Source organism: Papaver somniferum, chromosome 11 (genome assembly GCF_003573695.1).
Source record: "Papaver somniferum cultivar HN1 chromosome 11, ASM357369v1, whole genome shotgun sequence".
Classification (NCBI taxonomy): Eukaryota; Viridiplantae; Streptophyta; class Magnoliopsida; order Ranunculales; family Papaveraceae; genus Papaver; species Papaver somniferum.
In genome coordinates this window covers 93,474,319-93,483,756 of record NC_039368.1, presented here as the reverse complement: position 1 = coordinate 93,483,756, position 9,438 = coordinate 93,474,319, and the positions used below count along the sequence as shown (strand labels likewise).

Sequence of the window (9,438 nt, the reverse complement as noted above, 5' to 3'; positions counted from 1 at the left end):
TAGCTTGTAGACTCTGTTCTACGGATAACTGAATTTTGCAGTTTGCTGAGTTAACAAGGCGAGAGATTCCTCTAAACTTAGGATTTTCTTATCTGACTGATTCTGAAACTGAGCTAGTCCTGAAGGATTCTTAGTATAGCCAAAACCTGGGGGCATTAGAATTACTAAACTGACCTTGACTTTGGCCCTTAGACCACGAAAGGTTCGGATGGTTTCTCCAACCAGGATTATAGGTTTCTGAATATGGGTCAATCTTTTGACGGTTATCAAATCTAGTGTTATTATAAAGAGCATTGGCTTCTTCAATATTCTGGCCTTCCCAAAAAGGCTCCACTACCACTAGTCTGGCCCACTTCTAAGGCTTCTAACCTTTTTGCTATAGCAGCAATTTTGGCATCTGATTCATAGCCTCCTTCTACCCTATTAACGTTTCCTCTACTTAAAAGAATTGTTTTCTGGGGTGCCCTACTATTTTCCCATTGCTGGGTTTTTTCGGCGATTTCATTAAAAAATTCCATCGCCGCATCAACAGTTTGGTTTTCAAATCCACCAGTGCATAGAGACTCAACCATGGTCGTTGTGGAATAATCTAAACCCTCATAAAGGATCTGAACTAGCCTAACCTTTTCTAAACCATGATGAGGACACTGGGATAATAAATCATTGAACCTTTCCAAATACCTATATAAAGATTCTCCCTCTTGTTGTGAAAATGTGCATATTTGCGTCCTAATAGACGATGTTTTGTGCCTAGGGAAAAACTTATTGAAAAAGGCAGATGTAAGTTGTTCATATGTCTCAATTGACTCGGAGTCCAAACTATACAGCCACGACTTGGCCTTATCTTTCAGGGAAAATGGGAATAACCTAAGTTTCAAAGCATCATCATCTAAGCCTCTAATTCTTAGAGTACTACAAATTTCCTCAAAATCCCTAACATGGTAATAAGGGTTTTCATTTTCTTTCCCTAAAAAGATTGGGAGCATCTGTAAGGTCCCAGGTTTCAGTTCATAGGGTGCCTCCGTTTCAGCTAACTTAATACACGAAGGACGGTAGTCCTAGTTGGATTCAACAAAGCTTTCAAAGTTGCCATTTCTGGCGCTATCGGAGCAACAAGGATTCTCTCCTCAGTCAAAGGACGTTCAAAAACAGACTCTTCAAAAGTCGGACTTTCTAGATTAAGGTAATCGAGACGCTTCGAACTACTAGGTTTCTCTTTAACAAATCTACCTAGTGCGTCTCTTTTACGTTCAGGCATACAATAGAATTTTCTAAATTGGAAGGGTAAGCAAACACAGATCAAGGCCGACTCAACCAAATCAAACCTATTGATTTCTAGAAAACAAAAAGCATGATGGCTCCACTTAGATTGTTTCTAGACCAGCTTCTAATCCTTCGAACGGGAATTCGTTACAATTTAAGCAAACCCCTCTGGAATTAATCCGAGTTAACGTAAGTTGAATAGAGGCGAGGGAATCTCGGTGGAGCTTTGATACCCAAGGCATCACCGGTATTACAAGGCAGCGCAGTCACGCATTCAACTTACAGAAACCGTCAAGAACTTCGATGTATGCTTAAAAGAGTAACCAATATTTTTCGAATGACTTTCCTGTTAAGCTCGTTACCCTATCGATCTCGTTCTAGTCAAAATTTTAGGCTTAGGTTCGCGTAGGTTACGTGTTCCTAAAGTGGGCAAGAAGAGAACAGTGATGAAATATGAACCCTTATCTTGTATGGCCAGGCCTTGCCCTTTACTAGAAAAATAAATGTCCGTATTCAGTCCTCAACATATATGCATACAGAGGAGTCCAGTAACTCGCTGACAGGGGATTCGCGAGTGTTTAGAATCTTACCTCCCGTTCCAGACGGGGTATGAATCGGTTGTAGTCGACTCGGGCCACTGACTCCGATGTCTAGTGTACGAACCCAAGGTGCAGAGACAATATCGTAATTGTCCTCCTTCTCTGCAAACAGTTTATATTTAAAGTACCCTTCCGTAGGGTAATAAAAAAAATAATGTCCAAAAGTCCAAAAAAAGAAAGAAAAAAATTACAAAAATAATAAACCCTAATACAGTTTTTTTTTTCTAAAAGAAAATAAAAAAACCATAAACTAAAATTGTCTAAAATAAAATTGTCTTCTTTTCTGTTCTTTTTGCTTTAATCTTTAGCTCCAAGTCTTTATGAAATCACCAAACTCTTTGGTTCAATTTTCTTTATGATCCAGAACCTGTAGACACAAGATAAATACCCAAAAACATAAAAAAGGACAAAAATAATAAATAAATAAATCTAAAACCCTAAAAACAAGTCCCCGGCAGCGGCGCAAAAAATTGACGTGATTTGTAGATAGTGGTAAAAGTGGTTCGATTCTCAAACTTGTGAAGGATATTAATTAGACTTGAATTCTAATATTAAAATAGAAACTCACTAAAAATTATAGCAAACTCAATCAAAGTTGATATCAATATTAAAAGAACACTAAGGCTAAGATTCCACTATTTTCCAAATTCAAAGTGATTTAATCCAATATTTATATTCATGCAAATTTTTCGTTCAATTTAATTCTAAACTATTGCAACAAGTAGATTCTCAAAATAACAGGTGTAAATCCGAATCATAGAACATCAAAAACCTAGGTCCAAGCATGCTCTATCAAAAGAAATAACAATTGCTTAACAAGAATCATTCAAACAATTTTCGCTCAAGGCAAAACAATCATAAAAATAATTGCTAAATAAATAAATAAGAATATACCACTTTTTGTTGGAAAAATAGCTTCCTCTATCGCCTCAGCAATGGGGTTTAGCTCCTCATATTAATGACTTGCTCAAAATACATGTTTGTTGCTCAAAAGTTGATTAAAAGAGTGAAAGGTGTAAAGCAGCTGATTTGCAACAGTGTAAAAGTGTTACAGATCTCTGGTACAAAGAGGAACAATGATTACTGTTGTATATAAACGTTACTTATCTTCTGTTGTTGAACAACGACAATTTTCTGCGACAGTTGCTTGTGCGTCAATGTTCTTCCTGTTCTTCCTCTTTAGCAGCAACAACAGCAGAAACAGAGTTTGATAAAACTTTGATTTCTTCTTCTCTGGCTCTCCTCAGGTCCCAAAACTCTCGACACCCCTTCTATATGACCCAAACAATCTATTTGTATCAAAAATACCGATTAAATCTCTCCCAAATCTTCCAAAATCTCTTTCCTTCTCTTCACGGCAAAGTTGCGGCAATTTCTTGTGTTTAGAATTTCTACGCGTTTCTGAGCTTTCCTTTTTATTCTAAACTCTTCCTTAGATAGATACAAATCTTTGGGAAGGTTTACAACACTTCAGTCTCTCTAAAATTCCCTAAAACAGGTCACACACGTGACTTTCCATATTTTCTGTTGTGATAAAAATCCGTCGATTGAGCCCAGTCTAATCGATTTCAAAACCCATGTCAGATTCCTAGACCCATAAGGAGTCTATCATATGAAAATCAGAGGTTTAATCGACCTCAAACTCCTCCAAATCAGGAACCCTAAATCTGCCAGAAACTGCCAAGATATTTCCCGCCAAAACTTGGTTTTTGAAATGTTGAAGATGGTTGCCCCTTATCCAGGGTATGGGTGCGATTAGCAGCTGCCTGGAAATGGGATCCCCTTAGTAATTAGGTTACCCCTTATCCAAAGTGAGAGTTCGAATAGCAAATGTCCTCCGGGTGCTTTCCGACAACTTTTCAAGCCAATTTTTTCCATAAATGTTTATTGGCTAAAAATACCTACAAATAAATAAAACACCATAATAAGTACAAAAATGAGCCCTAACAATATATAGAATCGAGACAAATCGGACACAAAAATGTGTCTATCATACACCAAGGAATTTCCAAAACCGAAAATATTCTCAATGCAGATTCGGTTTCCATAATTCCTGGAAATGCTTTGTCCAAACATTGACCGGAAAGCTCTTAGAAAATCTCCAATTAGTAAATCCATATTACCAATTTTCATTTTCCAAAAATAAAATTAAAAACCTTAATTAAAAGATTCTCAACTTATTTCTTTCGGTCCGGGATTTTCCTTTAGCTATTAAGGAATATCTTTGAACAATAAAAGATAAGCGTTACTGCATATGTTCAAAGAATGTCGACATCATTACTTTGTAAGTCCTCTTTCATACTTACAATCTTGAAGCCGGTTTGCCACACTTCCAAACGAGTTTAGAATTGGTTCATCTGAATTTCAAGAACTATGTGATTGATTAAGAACACTCAATCACAAATCATGGCTTTCACGGTTCTACCAAAACAAGTTTCAGTTCTACCTCCATATGAGTATTTTGCATAGTCACACTAGCTTTACAAAAATTCGGTTGACTAGGTACTAGGATCGGTTCCCCATATACTTATGGTAACTACTTATATTTGATACACATGTCCATAGGATCGGTTCCCCTTTCACTAAAAACTTGTTGCACATGTTCATAGAATCGGTTTCCCTATCTACTAAAAACGTGTTGAACCTCTTACAAAGATCGATTCCCCTTTTGTGATCGGTTGCACCTCTTCATATGATCGGTTCCCATTTTCCTACAGTTGGTCATACCAATAACACTAAATTGATCATACCATCTCAGGTGATTACATAAGATCGATTTCACTAATAAAAGTCATACCAATACAAAAATCAGGCCTTGTGAATAGTTTTACCAAGAACATAAACAAGTCGTGAGCGGTTATACAAATAACACATATTGGTTGTTCAAAAGATATGTAATAAATAATAATAACAATAAGCCTAGCAATTTCCTTTCGATTCACAAAACAAGTTCATGAATTTACTTCTTTTAATATACGTAAAACATTGTTTCCAAGGATGAAATCTTCACCTCATACACGTACATAATCACAATAACATTCAAACGATTATGTCGATGTCTTATATACGAAGTTCAAAAGATAAGCGTTATACTTCGTATTGTATTACTTAATACTACGTCTAACTAGAGTGTAATCATTCATGCTTCGCAGTTATGTTTTCAATATGCACGACTTGAAAGATACCTTAGGGAATGAAACAGTTCAAGTCAAATATCACTAACCTCAAGTGGAAGGATGATGTTATCGTTGTAGCTCCTTACTTCTTCACTTCTTCAAGTCTTCGCAATACTTGTAATGTCTCATATCCTAATACTTTCAAGCTAACTTATACGAAGTTTACTCTAGTACATAATCAAGCGACTCTTTAAATGAGTTTTGGCTCACTAAAATATGAAAACCAAACTTGACATACCAACGCTTGGCGGGTTCAACCGAGCTATGCTCTAACAATATCCCCCTTTGTCAATTTTAGCAACAAAACTCTTACATCATATGGATAAACAAATTACAAGAATTCATTACACATACGCTTGATTCCCAAATTCAACAACACAATAACATGTATACATTCAATCCATAAATGTCGTTGTTGACATTATAATAATAAAGCTAATACTCCCCCTAAAGGTAAGATAAGTAGATTTTATCAATCCTCACGTCTTTGTTATTCCTTTGTAGTCCATATAACTACAAGTATCATATGATATGCTACTCCCCCTTAGTCTATGCTTTACTCTTTCGTTAGATAAACGTTTAAGCACCAATATCCTTTCCCTTAGTGATACCAATCAATATAAATCAATAAGAATATCACATGTTTACTCCATATATTTCTCCCCCTTTTTGTCACAAAATGACAAAGGTACGAGCAAATAAAGGACAGACCGAAAGGATCTTACAAATCTCAAAATAGACTTGCAAACCTATAAGAGTTAAGCACGAGGGTTCCACACACCATTTTGATAACCAATATCAAAACCGAAACTACAAAGTAATTTTGTTTTGATATGTCACCAAGGAAACAATTGCCCGAAGCAATTTTTCCTAATAGTTTAGCAAACCAAAAATCGACTAAGCACCTTAGTTCCTTTGCTAAACCGATTGTACGAATACAATCGCTTGTTCGATAAGACCAAAATAAAGATAACTCTATTTTTCTCATCAGGTTCTAATTATCCATATAACTTAGACCTTTAATATTTTAAACAAGACAAGTACTAGGTTAGTTAACTAGCATTCCTAGTTAAGGCATTCGATTAGACTTGAATAACCGAAACCTCCACTTTGATAAGTTTAACTAAGATCGGAATTAACTTAGTTTCTCTTATCCGGAATTTAATTGGACTAAATAATTCATCCCGTGAACCTTTTCTTTCGTTAAGCCATAAAAAATTCATACAAACCAAATAAATCAACTTGCATAATTATTCACCTCAACCAGAAGCAATTGAAACAACATAGACATTAAAGCACCGCAATTGCACCGAAATTTGTAAGCCTAAATGACTAATACCAAACAATAAAGCAAGATAATAATAGTTTTTCTTAAGCGGAAATAATTGAATCACACACACATCCATACTCAAATAATGGAATAAAACATCAATTGTACCGAAATTTTTTTAAGCAAAAGCAATAAATATACGCAATAAACTCAGGCTTTTCTTAAACGGGAAAACGATTAACTAACAAAGTCGTTACCTCAAATTTCGCATCCTCTTCTCCAATATGTTTGCATCTTCTTCCAGGGAGAATTGATATCGAAATATCATTATGTTGTCATCCTTATGCAAAACAAAAGAATAACAGCAACAAACATTATCCAGAGAAAGGTTGAAAACCGGTTTTAACTATTGCAAGCAAAAGTTGAAACCACGAAACATATATGCTTTTATGCTAAACCAAACGATTCAACATATTGTGACTTTTCACATATTGTTTCAATCAGAACCCCTCATGATCCTTTTATAAATCCTACCAACATAGGCTACAACTTAATCCTGCTAAACCAAAAAGTCACCAAACCATAAGGGTTCACAACATATGAAATCGAATATCAAGGTTAGAAAACCGAAATCAAACATCCCATACACGTACATAGCAATAAGATAAAGCATTCAAGCAAAGGCTGTGTAAATCATAAAGTATCACAAGAAAAATTATAAACCAAATTATTTTATTCATAATAAGATAGTTTTATTCAAAATAGACCTTATACAATTATTGAAAAAGATCAAAAACTGATGTTTATTTTCCTGGATTAAGTATTACAGCATATAACTTAATTTCTAGTGGTGCTCTTGTTGTTCACTGAGGTTTATTCAGTGTTCAAACTTTTGAAGCATGTCTCAAGAGACTTGTCTGCAACCGCTTATTGTTTCTCAAATTTTATAACTTGAACCTGCATATCAGAAATATCAGCTTTTGTTTCCTCAATCTTATCTTTGAGTCAATCTTGATTTCGAACCGTTATTATGAGATTGGTTCTTAGTTTCTCAAAACCTTGGATATAGTCAATCATACTATCAGAACGAATCCACTTAGTTTTGGTTGGACCTTGTAGGTTGTAAGCCAACATACATGACTCATCTTGTGATCCAACTGAACTATTAGAATCATAATCAGACATGATATTTGATATGTTTTTCTTCTTCCTCTTTGTATTGATTCCTTGAAAATATTTAAACTTTTGAGCTTCCTCCTTATTAGCCTTTGAGATACTGTGAGTTATTGGAGACGTGCTCGGTTATATATATAAAAAGGACTGATCAGGGTATCAGAATACAGGAAAGAGATAGTTTCCCTTTAAGAAGAGACAACTTTCGGACCGAAAGATATCAGGGGAATCCGAAAATATTAAAGAATATATTTCGTTTCCTTTGTCCGAACTTCTCAAGCTGGAAGGTTTATTAAAATTTGAAAATTCTAAATAAAACCTATTTTTTGGAAGATCATGCTAATCATGAATATTTTTCAGACAACCATGGATTCGCAGCTATTCATAAAGTATCACAACTTTTCTGATAAACAGCCACACAAACAAATGTGCTCCAGTTTTATTGTGCCTTTCCCATCCATGATTAAGAGCACGAAAAAGGATGACAGTGCACAATTTTGATACAACTAGGTTGCATCGGAGTAAGCTTTTTCTAGCTTACAGTGAGTATCAGAAACATAGTTCATGTTTCTCTTAGGGAATTTCTTTCCAAAATATTTTCTCCCAAGATGATTATCTTTTCTAACTCTAGAGATATGATCATGTGGAGAAACTATACAGATGTGAGAATTCTCAGAGATAGATAAATCTCTCTTAATTCTTTCAATGAGATTTTCATAAGATTTTATCATTATAAGGACTTCCTTATGATCCACATCAGTGTGATTATCTGAAACAATTATCGGAAATTCCTGATTGTTTCTTTTGGTAGAGATTCTCTCTTTCCCTTTCTTCTGGAGTCGTTCTTCATCAAAACAAGAATTGTTTCGATATGGGTGAGGAGGAACCTTTTTTCAGAAGCGATTATCAACTCTTTCCTCTGATTCTTTTGAGCTTATCGGGTAGTGGCATAATCTGTCTTTCTACTGAGGAATGGTCTTTCAGTTTTTTAAGACAAGAAACTTCCTTCAATATTTTTACCACAGTATGTTGAAGAAGTATAAGTTTCATGTCAAGTGACTGAAAGTTGTATTCCTTAAGATCACAAACACGGAATTGGTTCAAAGTTTCCTTTGCACAAGATTTTGTTTGATCATCAGTAGATCTAGAAGATGGTTTCTCATCCTCTTCTGACTTGATGTAGTTAGGCAAAATACCATCATCTTGATCTGTTTTAGACGTGACTAAACCGGTTGTATCACAATCTGTAAAAGTCGAGCAAGGACTTTTAGTTTCCTCATTATCAGAAGAAATCACAACAACATCATTGGTCAGAGTCATAGGACGTGTCTCTTTATCAAAAGTAAGAGATTTACCAATAACTTCTAGTTTGACAGTGAGATCCATATTCTCTTTGGCCAGACTATTCAGTTGAATGTCTTTATCTCTGATCTCCTGTTTAAGAAGATTTGACTATGTCTTTAATATCATTAGAAGACAAATATTTTATAGGCTTTAGGAGTTTTAACAACTCTTTATCAGCATCTTCTCTTTCATCAGAGATAGACACAGATGTTTTTGTAACCCCCGGATCATGAGTCAACGAAGTGGTAACATCTTCAACTTTTGAGTATTTATACTCTTGCATAGCGTTAACTGAATCGGACATGGATTCAATTTCTTATAGGTTTGATCGCACCAAACACAAATTGTTAGATCTTTTAGTGTTTTCCTGCTCTGATACCAATTGAAAAGACGAGGGTACCCAAATATACCTCAATCTAAAACTTTTCCACCTATAAGTCATTTCTCCGAAAGTGATTGTCTATGGACTGAGTCGAGAAAATACAACTAATCGATTCACACTTCGTGTGATCGTCTCTGGATACGAGATCGAGACAATACAACAACGAAGTATGTTTACTTGATAAGAGGTTCGGACTTAACCAAACAAAATACGATTACTATCAAGTAAATA

General features: G+C 35.1%; 1 pseudogene; it reads left to right on the top strand.

Moving 5' to 3' along the window:
- The first annotated feature begins 630 nt into the window (after positions 1-630).
- LOC113325540 lies at positions 631-730 on the top strand (annotated as a pseudogene).
- Positions 731-9,438: the final 8,708 nt, after the last annotated feature.